Source organism: Aulostomus chinensis, chromosome 1 (assembly GCF_037954235.1).
Source record: "Aulostomus chinensis isolate RoL2024-O1b breed Wild chromosome 1, RoL_Achi_v1.0, whole genome shotgun sequence".
Lineage (NCBI taxonomy): Eukaryota > Metazoa > Chordata > Actinopteri > Syngnathiformes > Aulostomidae > Aulostomus > Aulostomus chinensis.
Window position 1 is genome coordinate 536,316 of NC_141320.1, and position 27,486 is coordinate 563,801.

The window sequence follows — 27,486 nt, forward strand, 5'->3', positions numbered from 1 at the left end:
TTTAGCAACTCTCACCACATCACTGTAGCATCATTTTGAGGTTTGTAGCAACTCTTACTACATCACTGTAGCATCATTTTGAGGTTTGTAGCAACTCTCATTCCATCACTTTAGCATCATTTTGAGGATAGTAGCAACTCTCAAGACATCACTGGAGCATCATTTCTTAGATAAGTAGCAACTCTCATTACATCACTTTAGCATGATTTTGAAATTACTATCAACTCTCACCACATCACTGTGGCATCATTTCTTAGGTTTGTAGCAACTCTCATTACATCACTGTAGCATCATTTCTTAGATTAGTAGCAATTCTCACTACATCACTGTAGCATCATTTTGAGATGAGTAGCAACTCTCACTCCATCACTGTCGCATCATTTCTTAGGTTAGTAGCAACTCTCATTACATCACTGTAGCATCATTTCTGAGTTAAGTAGCAACTCCCATTACATCACTGTAGCATCATTTTGAGGTTCGTAGCAACTCTCACCATATCACTGTCAGCATCATTTTTAGATTCGGAGCAACTCTCATTACATCTCTGCAGCATCATTTTGAGATTCGGAGCAACTCTCATTACATCACTGTCGCATCATTTTGAGGATAGTAGCAACTCTCACTACATCACTTTCAGCATCATTTTGAGGTCCGTAGCAACTCTCACGACATCACTGTAGCATCATTTTTAGGTTTTAAGCAACTCTCAATACGTCACTGTAGCTTCATTATGAGCTTCATAGCAATTATCACATTAGTGTTAGGATCATTTTTAGCTTCGTAGCAACTCTCACTACATCACTGTCACATCATTTCTTAGGTTAATAGCAACTCCCATTACCTAACTGTAGCATCATTTTGAGGTTCGTAGCAACTCTCACCACATCACTGTAGCATCATTTTAAGGATAGTAGCAACTCTCACCACATCACTGTAGCATCATTTTAAGGATAGTAACAACTCTCACCACATCACTGTGGCATCATTTTGAGATTGGGAGCAACTCTCACGACATCACTGTAGCATCATTTGTAGGTTTTAAGCAACTCTCAATACGTCACTGTAGCTTCATTATGAGCTTCATAGCAATTATCACATTAGTGTCAGGATCATTTTTAGCTTCGTAGCAACTCTCACGACATCACTGTCGCATCATTTCTTAGGTTAATAGCAACTCCCATTACCTCACTGAAGCATCATTTTGAGGTTCGTAGCAACTCTCACCACATCACTGTGGCATCATTTTAAGGATAGTAGCAACTCTCACCACATCACTGTCAGCATTTTTTTGAGGTAAGTAGCAACTCTTACTACATCACTGTCGCATCATTTTGAGGATAGTAGCAACTCTCACGACATTACTGTAGCATCATTTTGAGGTAAGTAACAACTCTCATTACATCACTGTAGCATCATTTTGAGATTAGTAGCAACTCTCATTACATCACTGTAGCATCATTTTGAGGTTCGTAGAAACTCTCACGACATCACTGTAGCATCATTTCTTAGGTTAGTAGCAACTAACTACGTCATTGAAGCATCATTTCTTAGTTTTGTAGCAACTCTCATTGCATCACTTTAGCATTATTCTAGATTAGTTGCAACTCTCACCACATCACTGTAGCATCACTTCTTAGGTTCATAGCAACTGTAATTACATCACTGTAGCATCATTTTGAGATTAGTAGCAACTCTCACAATATTACTTTAGCATCATTTTGAGGATAGTAGCAACTCTCACGACATTACTGGAGCCTCATTTTTAGGTTTTTAGCAACTATCACTACATCACTGTGGCATCATTTCTCAGGTTTGTAGCAACTCTCACTACATTACTGGAGCATCATTTCTTAGGTTAGTTGCAACTCTCATTACATCACTGTGGCATCATTTTGAGGTTAGTAGCAAGTCTCACTACATGACTGTAGCATCATTTCTTAGGTTTTTCGCAACTCTCATAACATCACTGTAGCATCATTTTGAGGTTCGTAGCAACTCTCATTGCATCACTTTAGCATTATTCAAGATTAGTAGCAACTCTCACCACATCACTGTAGCATCATTTTGAGATTAGTAGCAACTCTCACCACATCACTGTAGCATCATTTTGAGGTTCGTAGAATCTCTCACGACATCACTGTAGCATCATTTCTTAGGTTCATAGCAACTCTCATAACATCACTTTAGCATCATTTTGAGGTTCTTAGCAACTCTCACTACGTTACTGTCAGCATCCTTTTGAGGTTTTTAGCAACTATCATTACATCACTGTGGCATCATTTCTTAGGTTTGTGGCAACTCTCATGACATCACTGGAGCCTCATTTTGAAATAAGTAGCAACTCTCATTACATTACTTTCGCATCATTTTGAGATTAGTAGAAACTCACATTGCATCACTTTAGCATTATTCTAGATTAGTAGCAACTCTCACCACATCACTGTAGCATCATTTTGAGGTTCATAGAATCTCTCACGACATCACTGTCAGCATCATTTTAAGGTTCGTAGGAAGTCTCACTAAATGACTGTCACCATCATTTTGAGGTTAGTAGCAACTCTCACTACATCACTGTAAGCATCTTTTTCAGGTTTTTAGCAACTCTCACTACATTACTGTCAGCATCCTTTTGAGGTTTTTAGCAACTCTCACTGCATGACTGTAGCATCATTTTGAGGTTCGTAGCAACTCTCATTCCATCACTTTAGCATTATTCTAGATTAGTAGCAACTCTCACTTCATCACTTTTAGCATCATTTTGAGGATAGAAGCAACTCTCATTACTTCACTGTAGCATCATTTTGAGGTTCGTAGCAACTCTCCTGACATCACTGTAAGCATCATTTTGAGATTCGTAGCATCTCTCACGACATCACTGTAGCATCATTTCTTAGGTTAGTAGCCACTAACTATGTCATTGAAGCATCATTTCTTAGTTTTGTACCAACTCTCATTGCATCACTTTAGCATCATTTCTTAGGTTCATAGCAACTGTAATTACATCACTGTTGCATCATTTTGAGATTAGTAGCAACTCTCACTATATTACTTTAGCATCATTTTGAGGATAGTAGCAACTCTCACCACATCACTGGAGCATCATTTCTTAGGTTAGTTGCAACTCTCATTACATTACTGTGGCATCATTTTGAGGTTAGTAGCAACTCTCACGACATCACTCTAGCATCATTTTGAGGTCGGTAACAACTCTCACCACATCACTGTAGCATCATTTCTTAGGTACATAGCAACTCTCACAAGATCACTTTAGCATCATTTTGAGGATCGTAGCAACTCTCACTCCATCACTTTCAGCATCATTTTGAGAATAGTAGCAAGTCTCAAGACATTACTGGAGCCTCATTTTTAGGTTTTTAGCAACTATCATTACATCACTCTGGCATCATTTCTTAGGTTTGTGGCAACTCTCATGACATCACTGTCAGCATCATTTTCAGGTTTTTAGCAACTCTCACCACATCACTTCTGCATCATTTCTTAGGGAAGTAGCAACTCTCACAACATCACTGTAGCATCATTTTCAGGTTTTTAGCAACTCCCACTACATCACGTTAGCATCATTTCTTAGGTTTGTAGGAACTCTCATTGCATCACTTTAGCATTATTCTAGATTAGTAGTAACTCTAACCACATCACTGTAGCACCATTTCTTTGGTTCATAGCATCTCTAATTACATCACTGTAGCGTCATTTTGAGGTTCGTAGAAACTCTCACGACATCACTTTCAGCATCATTTTGAGATTAGTAGCAACTCTCACCATATTACTTTAGCATCATTTTGAGGATAGTAGCAACTCTCACGACATTACTGGAGCCTCATTTTTAGGTTTTTAGGAACTATCACTACATCACTGTGGCATCATTTCTTAGGTTTGTAGCAACTCTCATTACATCACGTTAGCATCATTTCTTAGGTTTGTAGCAACTCTCATTGCATCACTTTAGCATTATTCTAGATTAGTAGCAACTCTCACCACATCACTTTAGCATCATTTTGAGGATAGTAGCAACTCTCACGACATTACTGGAGCCTCATTTTTAGGTTTTTAGGAACTATCACTACATCACTGTGGCATCATTTCTTAGGTTTGTAGCAACTCTCATTACATCACTGTCAGCATCATTTTAAGGTTAGCAGCAAGTCTCACTACATCACTGCAGGATCATTTCTTAGGTTAGTGGCAACTCTCATTACATCACTTTAGCATCATTTTGAGATTAGTAGCAACTCTCACCCCATCACTGTGGCATCATTTCTTAGGTTAGTGGCAACTCTCACCACATCACTGTCGCATCATTTTGAGATTAGTAGCAACTTTCACCACATCACTGTGGTATCATTTCTTAGGTTAGTAGCAACCCTAATTACATCACTGTAGCATCATTTCTTAGGTTTGTAGCAACTCTCAATGCATCACTTTAGCATTATTCTAGATTAGTAGCAACTCTCACTACATCACTGTTGCATCATTTCTTAGGTTCGTAGCATCTCTCATTACATCACTTTCGCATCATTTTGAGGTTCATAACAACTCTCACTACATTACTGGAGCATCATTTCTTAGGTTAGTTGCAACTCTCATTACATCACTGTGGCATCATTTTGAGGTTAGTAGCAAGTCTCACTACATGACTGTAGCATCATTTCTTAGGTTTTTCGCAACTCTCATAACATCACTGTAGCATCATTTTGAGGTTCGTAGCAACTCTCATTGCATCACTTTAGCATTATTCAAGATTAGTAGCAACTCTCACCACATCACTGTAGCATCATTTTGAGATTAGTAGCAACTCTCACCACATCACTGTAGCATCATTTTGAGGTTCGTAGAATCTCTCACGACATCACTGTAGCATCATTTCTTAGGTTCATAGCAACTCTCATAACATCACTTTAGCATCATTTTGAGGTTCTTAGCAACTCTCACTACGTTACTGTCAGCATCCTTTTGAGGTTTTTAGCAACTATCATTACATCACTGTGGCATCATTTCTTAGGTTTGTGGCAACTCTCATGACATCACTGGAGCCTCATTTTGAAATAAGTAGCAACTCTCATTACATTACTTTCGCATCATTTTGAGATTAGTAGAAACTCACATTGCATCACTTTAGCATTATTCTAGATTAGTAGCAACTCTCACCACATCACTGTAGCATCATTTTGAGGTTCATAGAATCTCTCACGACATCACTGTCAGCATCATTTTAAGGTTCGTAGGAAGTCTCACTAAATGACTGTCACCATCATTTTGAGGTTAGTAGCAACTCTCACTACATCACTGTAAGCATCTTTTTCAGGTTTTTAGCAACTCTCACTACATTACTGTCAGCATCCTTTTGAGGTTTTTAGCAACTCTCACTGCATGACTGTAGCATCATTTTGAGGTTCGTAGCAACTCTCATTCCATCACTTTAGCATTATTCTAGATTAGTAGCAACTCTCACTTCATCACTTTTAGCATCATTTTGAGGATAGAAGCAACTCTCATTACTTCACTGTAGCATCATTTTGAGGTTCGTAGCAACTCTCCTGACATCACTGTAAGCATCATTTTGAGATTCGTAGCATCTCTCACGACATCACTGTAGCATCATTTCTTAGGTTAGTAGCCACTAACTATGTCATTGAAGCATCATTTCTTAGTTTTGTACCAACTCTCATTGCATCACTTTAGCATCATTTCTTAGGTTCATAGCAACTGTAATTACATCACTGTTGCATCATTTTGAGATTAGTAGCAACTCTCACTATATTACTTTAGCATCATTTTGAGGATAGTAGCAACTCTCACCACATCACTGGAGCATCATTTCTTAGGTTAGTTGCAACTCTCATTACATTACTGTGGCATCATTTTGAGGTTAGTAGCAACTCTCACGACATCACTCTAGCATCATTTTGAGGTCGGTAACAACTCTCACCACATCACCGTAGCATCATTTCTTAGGTACATAGCAACTCTCACAAGATCACTTTAGCATCATTTTGAGGATCGTAGCAACTCTCACTCCATCACTTTCAGCATCATTTTGAGAATAGTAGCAAGTCTCAAGACATTACTGGAGCCTCATTTTTAGGTTTTTAGCAACTATCATTACATCACTCTGGCATCATTTCTTAGGTTTGTGGCAACTCTCATGACATCACTGTCAGCATCATTTTCAGGTTTTTAGCAACTCTCACCACATCACTTCTGCATCATTTCTTAGGGAAGTAGCAACTCTCACAACATCACTGTAGCATCATTTTCAGGTTTTTAGCAACTCCCACTACATCACGTTAGCATCATTTCTTAGGTTTGTAGGAACTCTCATTGCATCACTTTAGCATTATTCTAGATTAGTAGTAACTCTAACCACATCACTGTAGCACCATTTCTTTGGTTCATAGCATCTCTAATTACATCACTGTAGCGTCATTTTGAGGTTCGTAGAAACTCTCACGACATCACTTTTAGCATCATTTTGAGATTAGTAGCAACTCTCACCATATTACTTTAGCATCATTTTGAGGATAGTAGCAACTCTCACGACATTACTGGAGCCTCATTTTTAGGTTTTTAGGAACTATCACTACATCACTGTGGCATCATTTCTTAGGTTTGTAGCAACTCTCATTACATCACTGTCAGCATCATTTTAAGGTTAGCAGCAAGTCTCACTACATCACTGCAGGATCATTTCTTAGGTTAGTGGCAACTCTCATTACATCACTTTAGCATCATTTTGAGATTAGTAGCAACTCTCACCCCATCACTGTGGCATCATTTCTTAGGTTAGTGGCAACTCTCACCACATCACTGTCGCATCATTTTGAGATTAGTAGCAACTTTCACCACATCACTGTGGTATCATTTCTTAGGTTAGTAGCAACCCTAATTACATCACTGTAGCATCATTTCTTAGGTTTGTAGCAACTCTCAATGCATCACTTTAGCATTATTCTAGATTAGTAGCAACCCTCACCACATCACTGTTGCATCATTTCTTAGGTTCGTAGCATCTCTCATTACATCACTTTCGCATCATTTTGAGGTTCATAACAACTCTCACGACATCACTGTAGCATCATTTCTTAGTTTTGTAGCAACTATCACCACATCACTGTGGCATCATTTCTTAGGTTTGTGGCAACTCTCATGACATAACTGGAGCCTCATTTTGAAATAAGTAGCAACTGTCATTACATTACTTTCGCATCATTTTGAGATTAGTAGCAACTTTCACCACATCACTGTAGCATCATTTCTTAGGTTCATAGCAACTCTCATTACATCACTTTAGCATCATTTTGAGGTTCTTAGCAACTCTCACTACATCACTGTCAGCATCCTTTTGAGGTTTTTAGCAACTCTCACTACATGACTGCAGCATCATTTTGAGGTTTGTAGCAACTCTCATTCCATCACTTTAGCATTATTCTAGATTAGTAGCAACTTTCACCACATCACTGTAGCATCATTTCTTAGGTTAGTAGCAACTCTCATGACATCACTGTAGCATCATTTCTTCGGTTCGTAGCAACTCTCATTACATCACTATGGCATCATTTCTTAGGTTTGTAGCAACTAACTACATCACTGTAAGCATCATTTTTAGGTTAGTAGCAACTCTCACCACATCACTTTAGCATCATTTTGAGGTCGGTAACAACTCTCACGACATCAATGTTAGCATCATTTTGAGGATTTTCGCAACTCACACGACATCGTTTAAGCATCATTTTGAGATTAGTAGCAACTCTCACTACATCACTGTGGCATCATTTCTTAGGTTAGTAGCAACTCTCACTACATCACTGTAGCATCATTTTTAGGTTCGTAGCAACTCTCACAACATCACTGTCAGCATCATTTTAAGGTTAGTAGCAACTCTCACTACATTAGTGGAGCATCATTTCTTAGGTTTGTGGCAACTCTCATTACATCACTGCAGCATCATTTTGAGGTTCGTAGAAACTCTCACGACATTACTGGAGCCTCATTTTTAGGTTTTTAGCAACTCTCACTACATCACTGTGGCATCATTTCTTAGGTTAGTAGCAACTCTCATTACATCACTGTCAGCATCATTTTGAGGTTTTTAGCAACTCTCCATACATCACTGTAGCATCATTTCCTAGGTTAGTAGAAACTCTCATTACATCACTGTCAGCATCATTTTGAGGATTTTAGCAACCCTCACTACATTACTTTAGCATTATTCTAGATTAGTAGGAACTCTCATTACATCACTGTAGCATCATATCTGAGGTTCGTAGCAACTCTCACTACATCACTTTCAGCATCATTTTGAGATTAGTAACAACTTTCACTGTATTACTTTAGCATCATTTTGAGGATAGTAGCAATTCTTATTACATCACGATAGCATCATTTTGAGGTAAGCAGAAACTCTATGCGACAAGGTGAGCTTTGAAAACGGCATCGGTCGAGCTTCCCGGGCTTGGGATATCCGATATCCGACATCGTTGTGAGAAACAAAGGGGGCTGCGCACGTGGCAGATTGGCACAAGGTAGGAAAGATCAGGCGCTGTGTCAGCCTCCCTGCCTGTCAGTCAGAAGGCTGTGTCCCTGAAGCTCATGTCTGTTCCTAAGCTCAGCAAGTCATACTTACCTGGCAGGGGAGATACCATGATCAGCAAGGTGGTTCTCCCCGGGTGAGGCTCAGCCATTGCACTGGGGCTGTGCTGACCCTGGTGAATTTCCCAAATGTGGGAATCTCAACTGCATAATTTCTGACAGTGGGGGACTGCATCCGTGCTCTCCCCTGTGATCATGTGAAAAAACAAAAGAAAGAAAGAAAGAAAGAAAGGCAGATGACGGCGGCAACAACGGTGACCGCCTGTACCGGCCAGTTGGCGGTCTAATCTTGTGCTGGCCAGCCTGAGGAGACCGCGGAGGACGTAGCCTCGATGAGCTCCCAGTATTTCTCACACCTTCCAGCCCTAAATGAAGAGGGCAGTGTTTCTGCCACATTTAGTTGAGGGTCATGGTATCTGACAAGCCCTGGGCTCAGGACAATACATCCACGGCTCGTCTTCGCAGTAAGTGGAAGGATACCAGAGAATTCATGCGTGGGAGGAGATCAACTTGGAAAACCCAGACTCCAGGATGAGTCGCTGGCTTGTGGCTTTGAACACCGCTTTGTTTTACTTTGAGTCGCCCCACTAGCATAGCAGGGTGAAGGCACCGATTGCCTTTGCTTTGGATAGCAGTGGGGACAACCAGTGTGCCAGATGTAGTGTTTATGGCACTGCATTTTGTGTCGCCACCCAAAATGTTGCAGTTCCTGCCCACAGCCGCGGCCGGGATTGGCTGTACCGGGGGTGCTGGCTCTCACGTCGGGTGGCTGACAGGCATCGCTTCTCGGCCTTTTGGCTAAGATCAAGTGTAGTATCTGTTCTTATCAGTTTAATATCTGGTACGTTCCCTATCCGGGAACCATATATTAAGCTGCTTCTTGGAACAGGGAGATGGAACGGGAGCTTGCTCTGTCCTTTCCACGCATCAACCTGGTATTGCAGTGTTTCCAGGAGTGGTGCAATGCCCCGCATTTCTTGTCGGAAATAAAACAAGCCTCCGCCAGGCACTCGCTTACCTGCTCCACCCAAAGCCGGACCAGGGTTCTCCTCCTTCACTGCAGCTTTTCCTCAGCCTGCGGCCGCAATGGCCTTCCAGGAACAGTGCGGGCCCCTCCCCTTTTGTCAGGAGCAAATCCCGTGCTCTTCAGGCCAACTCTCGAGTGCTGCACATGAGGCCGGGGCTGGATTTCCGCCCGCGCTGCCGCTGGGCGTCAAGTTGTGGCTCCGTTTGCAATCCAGATAAGGATGGAGGTCCGCTGACGGCACTGCTCTCGGAGCCTTTCCCAAAAGGCTTTGGAATGCACTCTGAAAGACCTGAACCTTCAATGTGCGTGTTTTGCCCAGAGATGGGTTGTGAACTTGATGTTGAAATGTGAAACCCCAGCTTGCTGCCTTCAGTCTTTCGGAATTGGGCCGCTTGCGTTGACAGCTCTCATGGTCGCGACGCTCCATCCAAGGGTGAAAGCGGAAGGAGATTGTTTTTTTTACTGCGGGGCACAATGCGTGCGGTTAGAGGCCACGCTGGTGCCCCCAGCGAGAAGGTGAGCCTTGAAAACGGCATCGGTCGAGCTTCCCGGGCTTGGGATATCCGACATCCGACATCGTTGTGAGAAACAAAGGGGGCTGCGCACACGGCAGATTGGCACAAGGTAGGAAAGATCAGGCGCTGTGTCGGCCTCCCTGCCTGTCAGTCAGAGGGCTGTGTCCCTGAAGCTCATGTCTGTTCCTAAGCTCAGCGAGTCATACTTACCTGGCAGGGGAGATACCATGATCAGCAAGGTGGTTCTCCCCGGGTGAGGCTCAGCCATTGCACTGGGGCTGTGCTGACCCTGGTGAATTCCCCAAATGTGGGAATCTCAACTGCATAATTTCTGACAGTGGGGGACTGCGTCCGCGCTCTCCCCTGTGATCGTGTGAAAAAAAGAAAGAAAGAAAGGTAGACGACGACGGCGGCGGCAACAACGGTGACCGCCTGTCCTGGCCAGTTGGCGGTCTCCTCTTGTGCTGGCCAGCCTGAGGAGACCGTGGAGGACGTAGCCTCGATGAGCTCCCAGTATCTCTCACACCTTCCAGCCCTAAATGAAGAGGGCAGGGTTTCTGCCACATTTAGTTGAAGGTCATGGTATCTGACAAGCCCTGGGCTCAGGACAATACATCCACGGCTCGTCTTCGCAGTAAGTGGAAGGATACCAGAGAATTCATGCGTGGGAGGAGATCAACTTGGAAAACTCGGACTCTCAACTCTTACTACATGACTGTCAGCATCACTTTGAGGTTATTTGAAACTTTCACTACATTACAGTTCAAATCATTTTGAGTTATTAGCAATTCTTACTGCATCACTGTCGCATCATTTTGAGATCATTAGCAGTTCTTCTTACATCACTGTAGCATTATTTTGAGGTTAGTAGCAACTCTTACTACATGACCGTAAGCATAAACATTTCCTACCGGAGAGCAGAATCGTGGCGTCAGACGAGGCAGGAGGAGGAAGCCCGCAGCCCAGACTACACAAACGATGGCCGGGAGAGGATAATCAGAACACCACAGATCATCGGCAGCTTGATATGAAAGGCAGACAACTACGCGTCTTACCCACAGAAAGCGCACCACGCACACACCGGCCCAAGGGAGACAGCCCAGCTCCTGGTAACACCACACCGCTGGACGGAGCAAAACTGGAGTAAACAGGGGGCCCATGACACTGAATAATGGAGCAGAGCAAGCATGCATACCTTTGTTTGTAACCGATCTGCTGACCAGCGAGACGCCACCACGCACGGCTGTAGGCTCCGTAAAGGAGGGAGAGGAAGTGGAAAGGACGGAGAAGGGTCGGACCAGGTCTACTTCTAGGTGACCACTCACTATCGTCTGCCACACTGCCCCTCATGGTGGGGAGTGTAGCGCTATCCTGCCACAGTACATTTGTTTCATTCTTTTGCTCTTGCACTTTAATTAAAATGGACTTGACTTGAGAATGTTTTGTTTCAAAATATAGATAAATTCCCAGATTTATAGGTAGCATGAGTATGAAGTTGCACTTGCACCCGGTGGGAAAATGTCCTCTGCATTTGACTCTAACTATGTAGGAGCAGTGGTAGCAGTGTCAGCCTGGGGGCTTGGTCAAGATCAATGACAGGAGTAGCAGACAGGTAATATCCATAGCATGCTTGTTGTTTTAGAGGAGTAAGGGTACACTGTTGGTCTCTCACCTGATGCGCTGTCATCAGCACAAATGATCTGTTCCGAAACATCAAAATCTACCATCCCCCCTGATTGTTTTTTACAACTGGAGTACTGGTTAACACTTTAGAAAGCCTTCATTCAGAGCTGTGAAGAACCTTGAACCTGATATCCCAGACATCAAAGTGGGCCACTAACTGGCCAGATGAAGCTATGCTAGGCTGCTGTATTCTGAAGAGCTAAAGTAGCAGCTTCTGAGAGGGATGCTAACCTGGATGTGTTCATCTCCTACTTTCATATCAGCCCCCAACTTGGAGCTCTGACAGCCTCCAGCTTGTTGTTCCTGTTTCTGCTTCAGTCAACAGGGAACTCCAACCTGCAGTAGAATCTTCAACAATGGAATAGAAAAGTGAGGAAGAAAAACTAGAATAAACTTACAAAGCTGAGAAATGTTCATGAAGAAGAAAGGCACACGTTATGATTGAGGCCAGAAACTAAAACTCCACACCAAATGTACTTTGACTTGTAGGATAATGAACTTGAATGTGTTGAAACAGCAGATCAATGAATCCACTACCACACAACAAGATGATGACCCCCTACCACAAGATGGCGTCACAGATCCTGACGGTCTGTGCAGGAAACACAGAGCAAAACATTACAACAAAGCTCCTGTTGTTCCCTCCAGGAAAAACTGTGGCTCTGATGAGAAGAAGGATCCCAGCCTCTTCTGAGGATCCATGGCCGCACCATTGGGTAGCAGGACGATGGGGTCGGCACCAGGAGGAACCCTGGTGTCTCCGATGCAGGGAAGATGGAGCAGTGAAGAGGCCACATTGTGGCGTCCTAAAGAGGACATTTGGTGGAGCCTGAGACAGCAAACATCACGCCCCCTTCATCAGAAGAACCACAGCACCAGAAGAAAGAATCCCGGCAGTGACGACAGGGAGGATCAGGGTGACCTCCTCACCTCCACCTTTGAACCTTCAAATGAACTTTAAAAAGCTTTAGAGTGGAGAAGGATTTTAAAACATTTTATTGTTTTTTCCTTTCATTCTCATTTGTGCGATTGTCTGATTTATTAGAAATAAACACTGTCTGCTGGGTTTACATCGACTGTGATTCTCTTTTTGCATGCAAGTTAAAAGTTCTGCCAATAAAAACCACGAGTATTTGAAGACCAAAGGAAGAACCCCCAAAGTCAGGACCCTGAGATCAAAGTGAGCGCTCTGATCTCAGAGGTCTGGAATATTTCCCATCCCATGGCCTTCAAATAAGAGCCCTGTGTCTCTGTCTCAAAGTTTTCAACCGTATTTGTTTGTTAAATTAAAACCAGACGACCACTGTGGTCCTTTTTACACGGTAAGTAAAGCACAGATGCCCTGGTGGACCTGTTGGCACCCTGGACTTTGAATCCAGTGACCTGAGTCCAAGTCTCAGTTCCAGCAGGTTTCCTGCAGCCTTCAGCAGAGCTGCCATGTTTCTCTGTAGAGAACTAAGTGATGCTCTCAGCAGGTTGAGGGCACCACCAACAAGTGAGGTATGAACCTCTGACTTCCTTCTTGTCAAACAGGAAACTCCTAATACGTCATTTGAGTAAAGTACCTCATATTCCTGACATCCAAGTTGTAGTGAAGTGGAGGAAGAAGGGAGGAGATCTCCAACAGGATCCTTCTTTCCTCTGTCCTCCTTGATCTCATGGATCACCACAGTCAAGGGGAGACCCAAGCTCCCGGATGGATCTGGCACTCAGGAACTGCTGAGTTTTCCAGTGGACTTTGTTCCATCCATGGTTCAGGAACAGGACTCCTCCTGGTTAACCTGGTATCTTTCCACCCAACTGTGGGTTCTTGGAGAATTTTTCATGTCATGTCAAGAAATCAGGCTGGTGGGTTTTTCAATGAGAGAAATTCTGGTAACTTAATTAAGTGGCATGTTTGTTGAAGCAGTAATTAACTGATAAATTAAGGAAGGCCTGGCCAGTCTTTGCTCCCAGGTCATACGATGGAGTTAGAAAGTCCTGAATCAATCTGGAGTTCCATGATTTCCTTGTGGTTCTTGTTCCTTTTGCCAATGTAGTCTGGAACAAGAGCAAGATGAACCTCCACATAGCAACAGGTTGATTGCAGGTAATGTCAAGTTGTATTTAGAGGAACCTCCTCCTTGTGTTTGGTTCCAGGGTGGAAGGGTGAGAACTCTGGATCCAGTGATCCCAGTTCAAGTCTTGGTGGGACCTTCCTGTCTGGAATGTGTCCCATGTAACAAACTGATCAAGAGATGTTATGTGGTTCAAATGTTCTGGTTCATTTCTTGTCCTTTAGAAAAATGAAAATCATTTCTTACTGCCATGAACTCAGACTGTGTGTTTAATGTTAACAATAAATGTAACAACTAAGGAGCCAGTAGCTCCTGTGGAAAAAATTCTACTTTGTCAATGAATTAATTCAGTCTGCATCTAAGTTTCTGTCAGGATGGCCGAGCGGTCTAAGGCGCTGCGTTCAGGTCGCAGTCTCTCCTGGAGGCATGGGTTCAAATCCCACTTCTGACAAAGGACATTTTCTCCACATTCCTATGCATCCACAATGGTACATTCCAAACCCAGTTGAAGCTGCTCTCCACTGATGGGAGTGAGTGGTTGAACTGGCAGCAAAGGAGCTTCCCTGTGACGGTCCAACATCGCCTGGTTTCCTCCAACATGGAGCAGTCACCAAAATCTAACTTCAATGTTGGATCAAAGTCTGCTGAAGAAATGTGTTTTCTTTCAATTCACATTTTGTCCATTAACTTCATAATCAGAGTCGCCATCTCATCGCATGACTAAAGTCTGGGTTCTGTGTTGGTGGTAAAATATCCTTCCATGCCCCTCACTAGTTTGCACACAGAAAAGCATATTTTACTGGTTTCAGATCTCTTAGCTTGTTCTCTCTCTTAAACCAGCTGAGGCAGCTTTCATTGTGTAATTGATTTTAAAATATAAAGATGGAACAGAACCATTGGAATCAGATGTCAGGACATTTGAAGGAATGTCAATCTCCTGTTGAAATGTTGCAGTGTGCAGCTGAGGCTCTCTGGCAGTGGCACAAGGAACCACAATGGCAGAACCTGGACCCTCCTGGAGGAGAACCACAGGTGAGGGCCTTCTTGGCTCCAGATTGATGGAAATCAAGTGTCTGAGGCTGTTAGCAGCCATGAAGTTGATCTGGTTGGCACTGGTATTTGTTCTTGCTGCAGCTCAGGAGTGAGTCAGGAGAAGAGTTTCAGAACAGCCAAGGTTGGGGACTGGAATTTTAGAATTTCCCCTGGAACCAAACAACCTTGGAGGGTAAAACCTCCAATCCTAGCCACTCAGATGCAGCAGCAGAAGAAGCTGTCATCCACCCTGACAGTCAGAGCATCAAGTCAAGGAAACATCACCATCTTGTAGTTCCAAACCTCCACCTGTCAGATTCAGCTACTTCTTATTGTGGGACTTTAAACTTGAACACAATGGAATTTGGACAAGGAGTTTTCCTTCCAGTCCAAACATCATCGTCCAGCCTCCAACCAGAGGTCCATCAGTTATCATGGAGCCACAGGTGGAGTCTGGATTCTTTTCTGGAATGTGATGGCAGTGAGAGTCCTGCCAAGTGACATCACTGACAGGATGACTTCAGTCACGTGACTGGATGACTTCAGTCACATGACTAGATGACAGTGTAGATGCAAATGTAGAGGTTGGGGAAATAGTCTCTGAGAATCCAGCTTGAACCCACAGCCTCCTTGTTTTCCAAAAACCCAAACAGCGACCATCAGTCTCCCTCCAATCCTGTACTTTGGTAAACAACAAAAACAGAGTAAAAGTCTCTGGCAACATATTTGTTTCCTGTAGGGTTTCTTCATGTATGTGTGGTGTACCTGCTCTCCCAGAGGACTGCCATCTTTGTTCTGTGGGCTGACATGTTTTAGTGTCAGCACAGGTCATAGCGCTGAGACTGAACTCTCATTCTCCTCCAACTATTATTTCCACCTCACACTCCTGCAGATATTCAAGGGAACAGGGAACACAAATTTATGCTCAACTTCTCCTGTGTATTCATCCACAGTCACTAAACAACAACCAAACCAAACAAAAGGGGTTTGCTAGCATGGCGATCAGCTGTAGTTCACCATCTTATCCAGGTCACATGACTCAGGAGTAGTGTGGCCGTCTGGCAACCAAAGGGTGGCTGGTTTGATCCTCACTTTCTCCAGTGACCATGTCAAAGTGTCCTTGAGTAAGATACTGAACCCCTAAATACTTCTGATGAGTAGGTTGGCTCCTTGCATGGCAGCCTTCAGCATCAGTGTGTGAGTGTGTGTGAATGAGAGGACATTGTTCAGCTCCTTGAGTGCTGCTGAGGTAGAAAGGCTCTGTACAAACTGAGTCCTTTTACCATTTCTTTCCTGCTTCTAGCGGCGCTGTCGTCACTTCCTGTGACCGTGGAGGGAAGGGGTCCCCCTTCAGAATAAGTTTTATATCATGATGTTACTTCCTCTTCAACATGCCTTTAGCAGACCAACTCAGAGAACAGCTCAGTGAGGTAGTGTGGCCGAGTGGTCTAAGGCGCTGGATTAAGGCTCCAGTCTCTGAGGAGGCGTGGGTTCAAATCCCACCACTGCCATCATGTCCCAGGTCACTGGAGAGGTGTGGCAGGTCTCTTACTGCCTCTCCTCTCTCTTCCACTGAGGTCTTCGAACCTGTGACCAAAAGAAGAACCCTCCTCTGAGTCCACAGACCTGAGCATCGCTGCTCTGACTACCAGATTACCTCCTGGTAATCAGAGTGAAGTCATGGTGAGGTAGTCAGTTGTTCCTTTGTTTTGTGACAGAGGCTTCATTGTGAATGAAATCATTTTAATTCTTTACTTGAAGTTTCACGCTGTTTCGACCGAAAAAGGCGAGTTCCTGGAGAAGATCTTCCAGGGGTCCAGGTTAAAGCAGTGCCCCAGCTGGCACCAGGCGCTGACCCAGGTCCTGCATGGGAGATACTGTCAGTTCTGTTCTGCCCTGCTCACAACCACAGGCTGGTGTTGAGGCCTGCAGCAACCAGGGCCCCAGTCACCAAGAGTATAAAGGCTGGTCATTGTGGCAGTGGGAGGAGCCAAAATGAAGACAGACCAATGTGAGCAGGACGTTCCTGGAGAAGTCAGAAGAACTTGACCATGTTTCCTACAGTACCCAGGAGGCCTGGTAGTTGTTGAAGGAAGCTCCAAAAGCAAAGAGCAGACAGCAGGACATCAAAAGAAAAGATCCAGACACTAAAACTACAAGTAGAAACAAGAAGAAATACTAAAAGCCTTGGAAAGATACTACAAGGTTGGATATACATTATTATATACACTACTATTCTCACTGACTCCTAAAGAGGGACAGGAAACATTAGAATGTGGATCAGATCAGCTGATTTCAGTGTTGAGTCCATCCCTCCATCCACTTTCTGTTCTATCCTTTAAGGGTCACGGGGGGGGGGGGGGGGGCGATCGCAGGTGACATTGGACAAGAGGCAGGGTCAGCAGATCCCCAGTCTTTGAGGAGGCGTGGGTTCAGGGTTCACCCTGGACAGGTCAGAATTCCTGATGATGTCATCAGGGCTTTGACAGTAGCTAGAATTCTGTCTTTGATCTCAGGAGGACATGAAAGAAACCCAATTGAGGAAAGTAGAGGAGAACATTCAGCTTCATTAGAAACACTTGAACTGTTGAACAGTAGAATTTGTTTGAAACAGTTTACAACACTGAGTGACAGGATTGAAGAGGGAAGATTTTCTACTTTAAATTTAATTCTAACTTTAAACTGGGGATGAACATTTTTAGTCGTTCATATTCTAACATACAGAGGAAGTCATGTCATTCCCTTTTTAAAAAAAGAAAAACATGTGAAGCTCCTCCCCCCAGCTCCAGATGGACAGACAGACATGAGAGAGGCCAGGAAGCAAAGAAGTGTTGTGCTCCTCTCCAGTGCTCTGGTGTTGTTGTGTTCTTCTCAGCTCCATCATGAAGACCTGCTGGCACTGGGCGCTGGTGGAAGTTTGCAGCTCTCACTGGAAAGTCCTGAGGCTCCTCCCACTCTGAAGCAGGCAGTTGCTCCCAGCCAGCCCACACTTTCACTCTCTGGTGTAGGAGTGAAGAACAAAATCAGAATCAAGAACCATCACTCTTTCATTGGGGCTCCTTTCTCCTTGTTCTGATCCAGAAACTCAACAGCTTCTATCATTGATTTGACAGGAAATGTTGATGACACACTGGGATTTTTGTTCTCCTGCTGTCACTGTCAAGTGCAGCTTAACATGAGAGGTAGCAGGATCATTCATGTGTTCATGTTTCCAGCAGACAAGGAGGAAACCTGGGAGGACTTCAGTGACTCTGATCAGTGGTTCTCACTTCATCTTCTCAGTATAAAGTTTAAAGCGAGCTGGCCAGGAGCTGAACCTAGAATCTTCTGATCCGTAGTCAGACGCGTTATCCATTGCACCACCAGCCCTACAGAGGGGAGGGGCTTCTACAAAAGAGTCAACATTTGTATGACAGAAAATTTCAATGATATGGTGGCATTTTCTGTTTTTGTGCTGTCTGCTTTTCTAAATATCAGGTTTAGATTAATAAATGAACACTGGGACACCAAAACAGAATACAGTAATTAATAAAAGATGATCAACTGTTTTAATATAACATTTATTATTTAACATGAAACTACTGACTTTTTTAAGAAGAAAATAAGAAAGAGAACCTGCATCATCACAGCCATGAAGACCTCAACATGTTGAAGAGAAAGTCTTGGGGTGGATTCTTGTGTTTTGCAGCATCCTTGATGAGTCTGCATAGAAACATTGGTGTTGTGGACCAACATCCACCAGGAGTGGAGCTCAACCAAGAGGAGCAAGAGGAGAATGTTTGTGGAGGAGCTGGGAAGTTCCCTGGTCAAGCCACACACTGAGGGAAGGGAACGGACGCCCCGAGACCCAGACGCTGCAGCCTTGCTCAGACAGCTGCAGAGCTCAGCAGCACTCCATCCATGCCATCAGCAACACAGAGAGCATCCACACCAGCGTCATCCTCAGCAGCCCTGCCTCAACACCAACCAGAACAGCCACAGCCACAACCCCCTCAGGACCTGGTTCAAGACGAAAGAGGGTCAGGACTGCCCTAGCAGTCAGGACAGAGGGACGGACGGATGGTGCTTCAACTGCAGGAACATCTCTGGAAAGAACACACAGAAGTGACACACAAGCATCTGAACTTTAAACGACTCTTACTCTGTTTTTGTTTTTTCCTGGTTTTGAACCAGTAACTGGTTTCTGTTGGTTTGGTTTGCTTGACTGGTTGTTGTTTGTTGACCTTGCAAATCCATATTTTGGGTTCTGGCTTGTTCTGCTTTTCATTTTGTGTTTGTATTAAAGTTCTGTAGCTGAAAAAGAGACTTTTTTGCCATATTTCTTGAAGTAAAAATATGAGGGTCTAAACTGACCCATAACACCATGGATGTTCCAATAGTTAATTATATTAAAATGAATACTAAATCAAACCAGTCCATGTCAGAGATGTGTTCTAACACCCTCAGTAACGGTCAGGAAACACAACAACCTTTGGTTTATGTCTAGGATTTTCTTGAGGTTCATTTTACCATTTTTTAAACTGAAATCGAGGGTTTAGTGACTAAAAAAAGGTCCAGAGGCCCACAACTAAATATTCAAACCAATATTTCCATGGATAAGGAAGCCTAACAAGGAAACAAGAGATGGAAACAACTTGGAGGATAGAAAATTGTTTTAGTTTATTTGACAGCTGATTGAAGACGTGGGTCAAAACTGACCGTTACCATAGAGATGGGAACAGAAAGCTGACACAAGAGGAAGGTTCCAGCTCTGAAAAAGGAGTTTGATCAAAATCTTGAACTGCCAGTAGAAATATCCTTTTGTATGTTGACCTTTGTTGACAGAAGTCACTTTAGCTTGGCAGTGACAAGAATGGCTGCTAGCTTGACAAAGAACTGCACAAACCAGGTTCAAGCTGGACTTTGGACCCTGGTATCTGCAACGACTCCATCAACTCCTAATCTAGCAGCTCTGCTGGGTCCAACTATTTTACAGAACATTTGACAGACCTGTGGAGCAGTGAGGACACACATGAGTTGATCACATGATCCACTGAAGCGCCATTTTACCTGCCACTGAGGTCACCAACATGAGCTGGAGTTGGGACTCTTGAACTGAACCTGGTATCACAGCGACACCTACTGCTGCAAAATGGAACAGCAACATTGAACCAAGTACAGGATTGGAGGGAGACTGATGGTCGCTGTTTGGGTTTTTGGAAAACAAGGAGGGCGTGGCTTCAAGTTGGATTCTCAGAGACTATTTCCCCAACCTCTACATTGGAATCTGCACTGTCATCAGTCATGTGACTGAAGTCATCCAGTCATGTGACTGAAGTCATCAGTCATGTCAGTGATTTCACTTGGGAGGACTGTCATTGTTGTCTCATTCTAGAAAAGAACCCAGACTCCACATTTACTCCTATCTATTATTGTGTTCCTCCCTCCTGGTCCTTACTCTGAATTCTCAGAGTTTATATCCAGTTCAGTTCTCAAAACAGATTCAGTCATTAGTGTAGACAAATTTCCTTTTCTCCACTGATTATATGACAAGGTTTGTGTGGGGGGTGGAGCCTATCACAGCTGACATTGGACATGAGGGTGGTTCACCCTGGACAGGTTGCCAGTCCATCACAGGACCAACACATAAAGACAGACAACCATTCACACTCACAGTCACACCTATGGTCAATTTAGAGTTTCAATCAGCCTCGTCCCCTCTTGATGTCTTTGGACTGTGGGAGGAAGCTGGAGTACCAGAGAGAACCCACACAGGAACAGAGGGAACATGCAGACTCACACAGCTGGGGCTCCAATCTGGAACCTTCCTGCTGGGAGGCAGCAGTGCTCACCACTGCACCATTGTGTCCCCTGAAAATGCCACCAGATCGTTTGGATTCTCTGTAAAATGAAGTACACATGAACATGAAGAGGTTTTCACAGGGCTGGTGATCCAATGGATGGCATGACCATGGGCGCTGCTGGGGGGGGGGGTACATGGGAACGGTTCTAAGGGCCCGAGCACTGACAGGGGCCCTCAGTGGGGCTGTAAAGTAAAAAAAAAAAAAGACAATTTAAAATGAGCTAATTAAACATGGTTGTCGATTTCCATTACTTTTTTCTTGAGTTCTTCATCACATTGTCATTTAACCCCCCCCCCCACCCCTTGCACAATGGTGCAGTCCAATTCAAACCCGCGAATGCCGCTCTGAGCTCCGTCACTCTGCTGCTGCTGCAGGTGTGCGCTCACAGCCGCTGAGTCGCTGATGGACGGTGTGAGAAACGAGCGGTAATAATGAAGTCTGGTTGGCTCAAACGAAGAGGAAGACGGGAGAAAGAAGAGAGGAAGAAAAGAGGCAGACAACTGGTCCCTCAGTTCTTCTCCATAAAGGTAGGCTCACTGGCCTTGAGAGTTCTAAACGCTCGTGAATGAGAACAGGGTTCTGATGAACGCGGCCCGATGAGCCAACCAGGAGAACAAGTTTACAGCGAGCGGTGCAGTGCCAGTTCTCATTTAAAAACGCTGCCTTTGTCGTCACGGTGAACAAACAGCTGAAGTGGGTGAACTTGCGAGATAAACTGGACTCAGTACAAGATAAAATACTACGTTCTGCTGGTGCTGAACTCATGACTAATGGGTGCCCTAAATATGCACAGATTCAGCTTCAGGAGGACACGCCCACCCAAACTACTGGAACCAGGTTTGGAGAAGGAGCTAAGCAGTACATAAAGGCTGTAGGATTCTAGTTTTTAAGGCCCTGGTCCATCAGTGCTCTGCCACAAACCCAACTTGTGGGTTGGGGGCGTGTGGGTATCCCTATGTGGGTCTAATCTGTCACACATTCTTTATAGTTGATTTCTTTATTGTGTTACTTCCAGCCTTTATCACAGTTCAGTTAAATTATTGACTGTTAGGGGAACACATGGAAGGCTGAGTGTGAGTTCACTACAATGCATCTCACTGGCCTGCATCCCTGAAACAGTGCAGTCCATTCTGCCACTCTCCCTTCTGACTGCACTCGTCCTGATCTGCTCTATGCAGTCTATCAAATGCAACTCCAGAGCATTTTTGGAGAGGTTTGTGTGCACTTTGGATTTTTTTGCCCTCTGCCCGTTACGGTTGCTGGTGGAGGAAGGGCATTCAGTGAACTCAGACTGATCCTGAGTCACCTCAGGTCGACCATGGGGCAAGAGAGCCTGAAGGGTCCTGCAACACTTTCAGCTGAAAGGGAATTGGCTCGCTCACTGGACTTCAAATATTGAATTTGTGACTTTGCTACAAAGAAGACTCGGCGCCTCGACCTGAGCATTGAAGTCTTTACTGTGTGAGCAGTGTAAGTGAAGATGTCTTCATGTTGTTTGTATGTAGTGGAAATATTTTGGTGATGAACTTGAAGTACAAAAAGGCAGCAAATGGCAGGGAAAAGACAAAAAAGGATTGGAATTGCTTTTATCTCTGCACAGACTGGGGCAGAAAAAAAGGCAGCCACTCAGTGAAAGCTGGAACCCCATTGAGACGCATTATTTTGAAACGTGGTGAAACCTCAACGAGCTGGTGGGAGAGGTGGGGTGGTGCTGGGGGCTTGTCTCACATGTTTTTGCCCCTCGACCCTCTGCCTGTACGTTGGGGTTTACCCCGGTGGACGAAAGGGTTGCTTCCCTGCGCCTTCGGGTCGGGGAACGTGTCCTGACGGTGGTGTGCGCGAATGCTCCGAACACCAGTTCAGAGTACCCACCCTTTTTGGAGTCCTTGGGAAGAGTACTGGATGGTGCCCCGGCTGGGGACTCCATTGTCCTACTGGGAGACTTCAACGCTCACGTGGGCAACGACAGCGTGACCTGGAGGGGTGTGATTGGGAGGGACGGCAGGCCCGACCTGAACCAGAGTGGTGTTCAGTTATTGGACTTCTGTGCAAGTCGCAGTTTGTCCATAACGAACACCATGTTTGAACATAAGGATGCCCACCGGTGCACGTGGCACCAGGACATCCTAGGTCGCAGGTCTATGATCGAGTTTTGGTCAGATTCTTAGTTCAAATCAACACAACATTCAGCACTTCAGAAAGTTTTCCACGCTTTGTAATTAAGTAACTTGTAATAAGTTTATACGTTTATTTAAAGTCACACAAACTCATGGTCCATGAACAGGCAATGAAAAGTCTGACAAAAAATGCAGTTATGATGATGGGGGGGGGGGGGGATTTGGGGGGCAAAATTTGAATCTTTCAAGGGGCCCAAAATTTCTGGCGGCGCCCCTGGTCCGGTGGATGAATGCTGCTGCATTTTTCAAATTTATTTCTGTGCAGAAATAAATTACACCACCTGTTTGGGCGAATACCAAACACTGAGTCTCCTTCTCCCACTCAACACTCAACACAATGCAGAGCAGTAGCAAGGGTCTGCTGAGATGTAGGCCCGGACCGGCTACATGTACACGAGGTGGTAAAAAGACTAACGCCGTGCAAGTGAAAAAAGCGTGATGCAACAAACAAAAACAAATGCATCATCACATTTTGCGCCGCAAACAGAGAAACGATGCATAGCACAACAGGAAGCGAACCAAGAATGCGGCTCCAAAATGAAAACGCTGCAAAACCAGTCGCCCCCAACGCAAGTGCACCGAACCTGCAGGGGGCGCTCTCAGCCCAACAGCTCAATGCAGAGACGCGTAGGAGAGGAGAGGAGACGGCTGACAGACGTTTGGTTTCCAAGAAGAGCGGGAAGAAAATCAAGTTACGGCGTAGCGTGGTAATGTGACTTTATTTGACTGTTTACATAAAATGAACTTAAAATGCTAATTCAAAGATATCACTGCACAACGCCTCACATTACGGGACGTTCATGTTATTAACATGTTCACGCTGCCCCTTTGCTTGTCTATTGTGAGCCTGCTTGCTGGTAGCAATGAGATAAACTGAGATTAGAGACTGATTATCGTTCAAATACTACATTCAACCCTCTATCCCAGGCGTCCAAGCCTGTCCCCTTGTTTTAATTTCAGATGTTCTGTCCATTCTGTGGCGCTGCACTCACAGCTTCCCTACCTTTTGCTCTGTATGTGGCTTAAACATAAGTTTTTTACAGGATGTCCACAAGGAGACGCCTGCCACTAGTGGACATATGGATGTTGCACAACCTAGCGCCAGTGCAGCTTAACAGATTTATGGATTCTGTGACATAAAATGATTCAAAGGGGCCTTAAAGGTTCAATCATACTCTTGGATTTCTAAAATCGCTTCTTTCTATCGCTAGCCTGGTGCAGTGGCTGGACTCAGATGAGTAATGAGAAATGCTCTGTATAAATTAAGAGTGTTTCAGGAGGTAATAACTGTGTATTTTTTTCTAGCAGGGAGCTCTTCCATAGAAACCTTTTTCCAGTTCAGGGCTGTTAAGGAGAGGGAGAGAAAGTCCTTCTTTTCACAGGAATATCAGGCCTCTCAGAGCCAACAGAAGAAGAAACCTGTGAAGGTTTGACCTGTTGTTCACATTGCATAGGTTGTTTAGATTCAGCTGTCAATGCAGACTTGCAAAGTGCAAAGTGCTATCTTGCAAAGTGACCAATCTCATGGATTTGCCATATTGAATCAATTTCCTTTTTATTTCCTATGTTATTTGTTATTTTGCAGATGTTGGGGTGACGAAGTTGACAGGTGACTCCCTAAAACCTGTTAGAGGGAAGTCCCTTCCTCTTTCCATTCAGCCTCACTGGTCGTCAGAGCAGCTCTTGGTTGCTGCTGTTAAACAGCAAATCCATTTGAACCAGGACCTGAGGATGACGACCATGTTTGTTGAACCCTGATGGCAGAGAAGTGAGAAACGTCCCAGGAACAGACGACCCTTTCACATCCAGGAGTACAAGGAGGCAAAGCCTACCAAAGAGTAGCATCTACATTTGCACTGCAGAGGATTTGGAAACCAGTTGGAAGTGTTCATGTCTGAATCCAGTTCATACTCCATTCATGGTTTGATTTGAATTTATTCACCTCTGTCTTTTATGTGCAAGATCACTTCTGTCAGTTACTCAAAACATGCTAGTAATTTCTGCTGAAATGGCATTTTGTCAAAGGTCATACTGGACGGTCGTCTATGACGATGCCAGTGTTGTTCATGTGAACTCGCCATCCAAGGAAAGTGCTAAGGGTTTTAAGCAATAGTCCAACATTTTGGCAAATTGGCCTGTAGGCCTACTGCCTTTAATCATGAGTAGGTACATTCTCTAGTTATCAGTTGGGGGGGGGGGCAGTATGAGTCCTTCAACTCATCAAATACACAGCAACTCCAAAAGGCTGTCGTGGACAACCTGTGACATGTACATTTGACTAAAGTGCACACACTGAAACTTAATTGATTCATGTGTTGGAATGTTCCTTAATGATACATTAATACTTCATCGTGTGGTGAACTGAGTTCACTACCATTCTGCCCACTAAGTGACTCATGCCTCTGCCCCCCCAGCACTGAACAACAGGCGCTGATATTGAAGGTAACGTTCACGCCTAACCAGGACTGCACGCAGTGTGTTTCCTCTGCTGCTTCTGAGACTTCAGGGCTGCAACTGGGCTTTACACAGTCAGAGCTGCTGGTCTGACCAGTCACCAGGGTGTCAGCCATACTGGTGCAATTTCATTGGTTCCTCAAAACAAAAACACTGAGTCTCCTGATGATGGACAAATTGAGGAGGACAATAAAGGAAATATTTCATTCTACCAGCACCTGAAGCCTGAAAGCAATTTGATCCAAATCTGATCCCAGAACAGAAGTGAGCACAACTGATGTTCTACTGCTGCTGCTTCACTTTCCCTTGGAGAAATCATTTCACATCCATTTAGGAAATATAACAAAAGCTTCCATCAGAATTTGACTCCATCCTATTGAGAACTTACATGTAGGAGTTGTGTGCATTGGTGGGAAGTGAACCCTAAAGCCACTCTCCTGTGGGTGGAACCACATCACTGTGTGTTCTGAAGCTGCCAAAGCAGCTCATCAACTTGATGAAACTTTTAGCTTCAACCTATTTGATGAAGCTTCTTCTCTTGTTAATGATTCCCTTTTGTTTGGAAGCAGAGCAACGAGTCAGGCATCATTAAGAAGCCTTAATTACAGGATAACTGACTCAAGTGAAACCAGAAAGTATGAAGCAACCCTGACACGTTGTCCGTCTATATGTGTTGTCCAGCCCCCTTGCAACCCTTAACAGTATAATTGGAAGTAAATTGATGGATGGATGGAAAATTCAAGGTGCACTTGAAGGCAGCATCTCAAGCTCACAGCAGCCAATCAGATCCCAAGTTCAGTCTGTTGGGGGAAGTAAGCTTTTTTTTAATTAATCAATTCAAAAATACAAAATAAAGCTCTTTAGCCAGGGTTACAACATAGAAATGTAAAGCAGTACAAAGACATCATGAGTTCAGACAAATAATCAGACAAAAGACAGAGAGATGAAAAATAAGATGAAAGATGAAATTTACCTCAAATTTAAACAAGTTGTCCTTTTTGATTTGGTTGTCCTTTTCTCGCAGATGTTTTCATTTAAACAGACTTCTCCACGTTGGACCAGAATGTTCGACCACACAAGCAGTGATGGAAGAAATGTTCAATGGATTCTTCTCTCAAGCCACAGAAATTACAGGAGGATTCAATTTCAGTCTTAAATCTCTCTGTTTTTCAGCTGGATAAAGAAAGATACCTCTTTCATCTTCTTAAGACAAATTCATCCTCCATCAGCCACACTTTTTTTCCAATCTTTCACTGTAAAGAGATTTCCAATACATTTTTGCAGAGGCAACAGATTCATTTATTAAAGGAGTTCTAATAAATTTGTTGGAACAAATCCTAGGGAAGGAGTTATAACAACATGATATTCCTCTGGTGGAGCTTCTAGATCAAATTTAGACACCAGTTCTTCAACGTAAGTAGTAAGCTGGCACGTGGTCATTATTTATTTATTTTTTTTCTCTGTCTCACTGCAGCAAGAAGTCATGCACGTAGCAAGCAGAAGCATCCAGGTAGTGACCACATTAATCAGAGCCAGGAGGAGCCCTGACGCCAGTTTGACACCAGAATAATCGGTCATCACGTCGGCCAACTCTTTCCGCCCTGCTGGGAGTCTGAACCCTGACGTCCTCAGGAGTGGAGCACATGCAAATCAGAGAGATATCCTTTGACTGTTGGTAGATGAGCTGCTGCTGCTGCTGCCTCACGCTGTGGGGGCGGGGCTATGTTGAATCTCCATTCTTCTGTCAGGGTTTATTGGAGCCATAAGAGCACCTCAGTTTGTAGGAGCACCCTAAAATGCACATTTCTTCTACTGGTCTTAGCACACAGCTGTTTTGTGCTGATGTGTGAAATGTTTGTTTTTATTGTTTAGAGAACAAGTCTTCATGTAAAATGGTGTATTTTATGCAAAGAGAGAAAATGGGGATTTATTTGCATGGAGTGATTTATTTTATTCTGAGTTAAAACACTGAACACTAAAAATGTTGATTTCACCAAAAACTGGTGAGGTTATTGATTTAAAGCATGTTTAACATGTGAAATAGTTGATATTTTTATTGACACGTTGGTTAAACAGGAGCAGTTTCATATT

General features: G+C 43.9%; 1 long non-coding RNA gene and 4 other non-coding genes across 5 annotated transcripts; all 5 read left to right on the forward strand.

Annotated features, from left to right (window-relative positions):
- Positions 1–8,633: 8,633 nt before the first annotated feature.
- On the forward strand, positions 8,634–8,797 carry LOC147269899 (U1 spliceosomal RNA). The gene has a single exon (XR_015116724.1). It is a non-coding gene; the product is annotated as a U1 spliceosomal RNA (small nuclear RNA).
- Positions 8,798–9,385: 588 nt separating this feature from the next.
- Positions 9,386–9,576, forward strand: LOC147269900 (U2 spliceosomal RNA). Its single transcript, XR_015116391.1, has one exon. It is a non-coding gene; the product is annotated as a U2 spliceosomal RNA (small nuclear RNA).
- A 775-nt stretch (positions 9,577–10,351) lies between these two features.
- Positions 10,352–10,515, forward strand: LOC147269901 (U1 spliceosomal RNA). The gene has a single exon (XR_015116536.1). It is a non-coding gene; the product is annotated as a U1 spliceosomal RNA (small nuclear RNA).
- A 5,835-nt stretch (positions 10,516–16,350) lies between these two features.
- On the forward strand, positions 16,351–16,432 carry trnal-aag (transfer RNA leucine (anticodon AAG)). Its single transcript has one exon. It is a non-coding gene; the product is annotated as a tRNA-Leu (tRNA).
- Positions 16,433–21,140: 4,708 nt separating this feature from the next.
- On the forward strand, positions 21,141–26,983 carry LOC147269903 (uncharacterized). The gene is made up of 3 exons (XR_015115653.1): positions 21,141–21,291; positions 24,527–24,862; positions 26,870–26,983. It is a non-coding gene; the product is annotated as an uncharacterized LOC147269903 (long non-coding RNA).
- Positions 26,984–27,486: the final 503 nt, after the last annotated feature.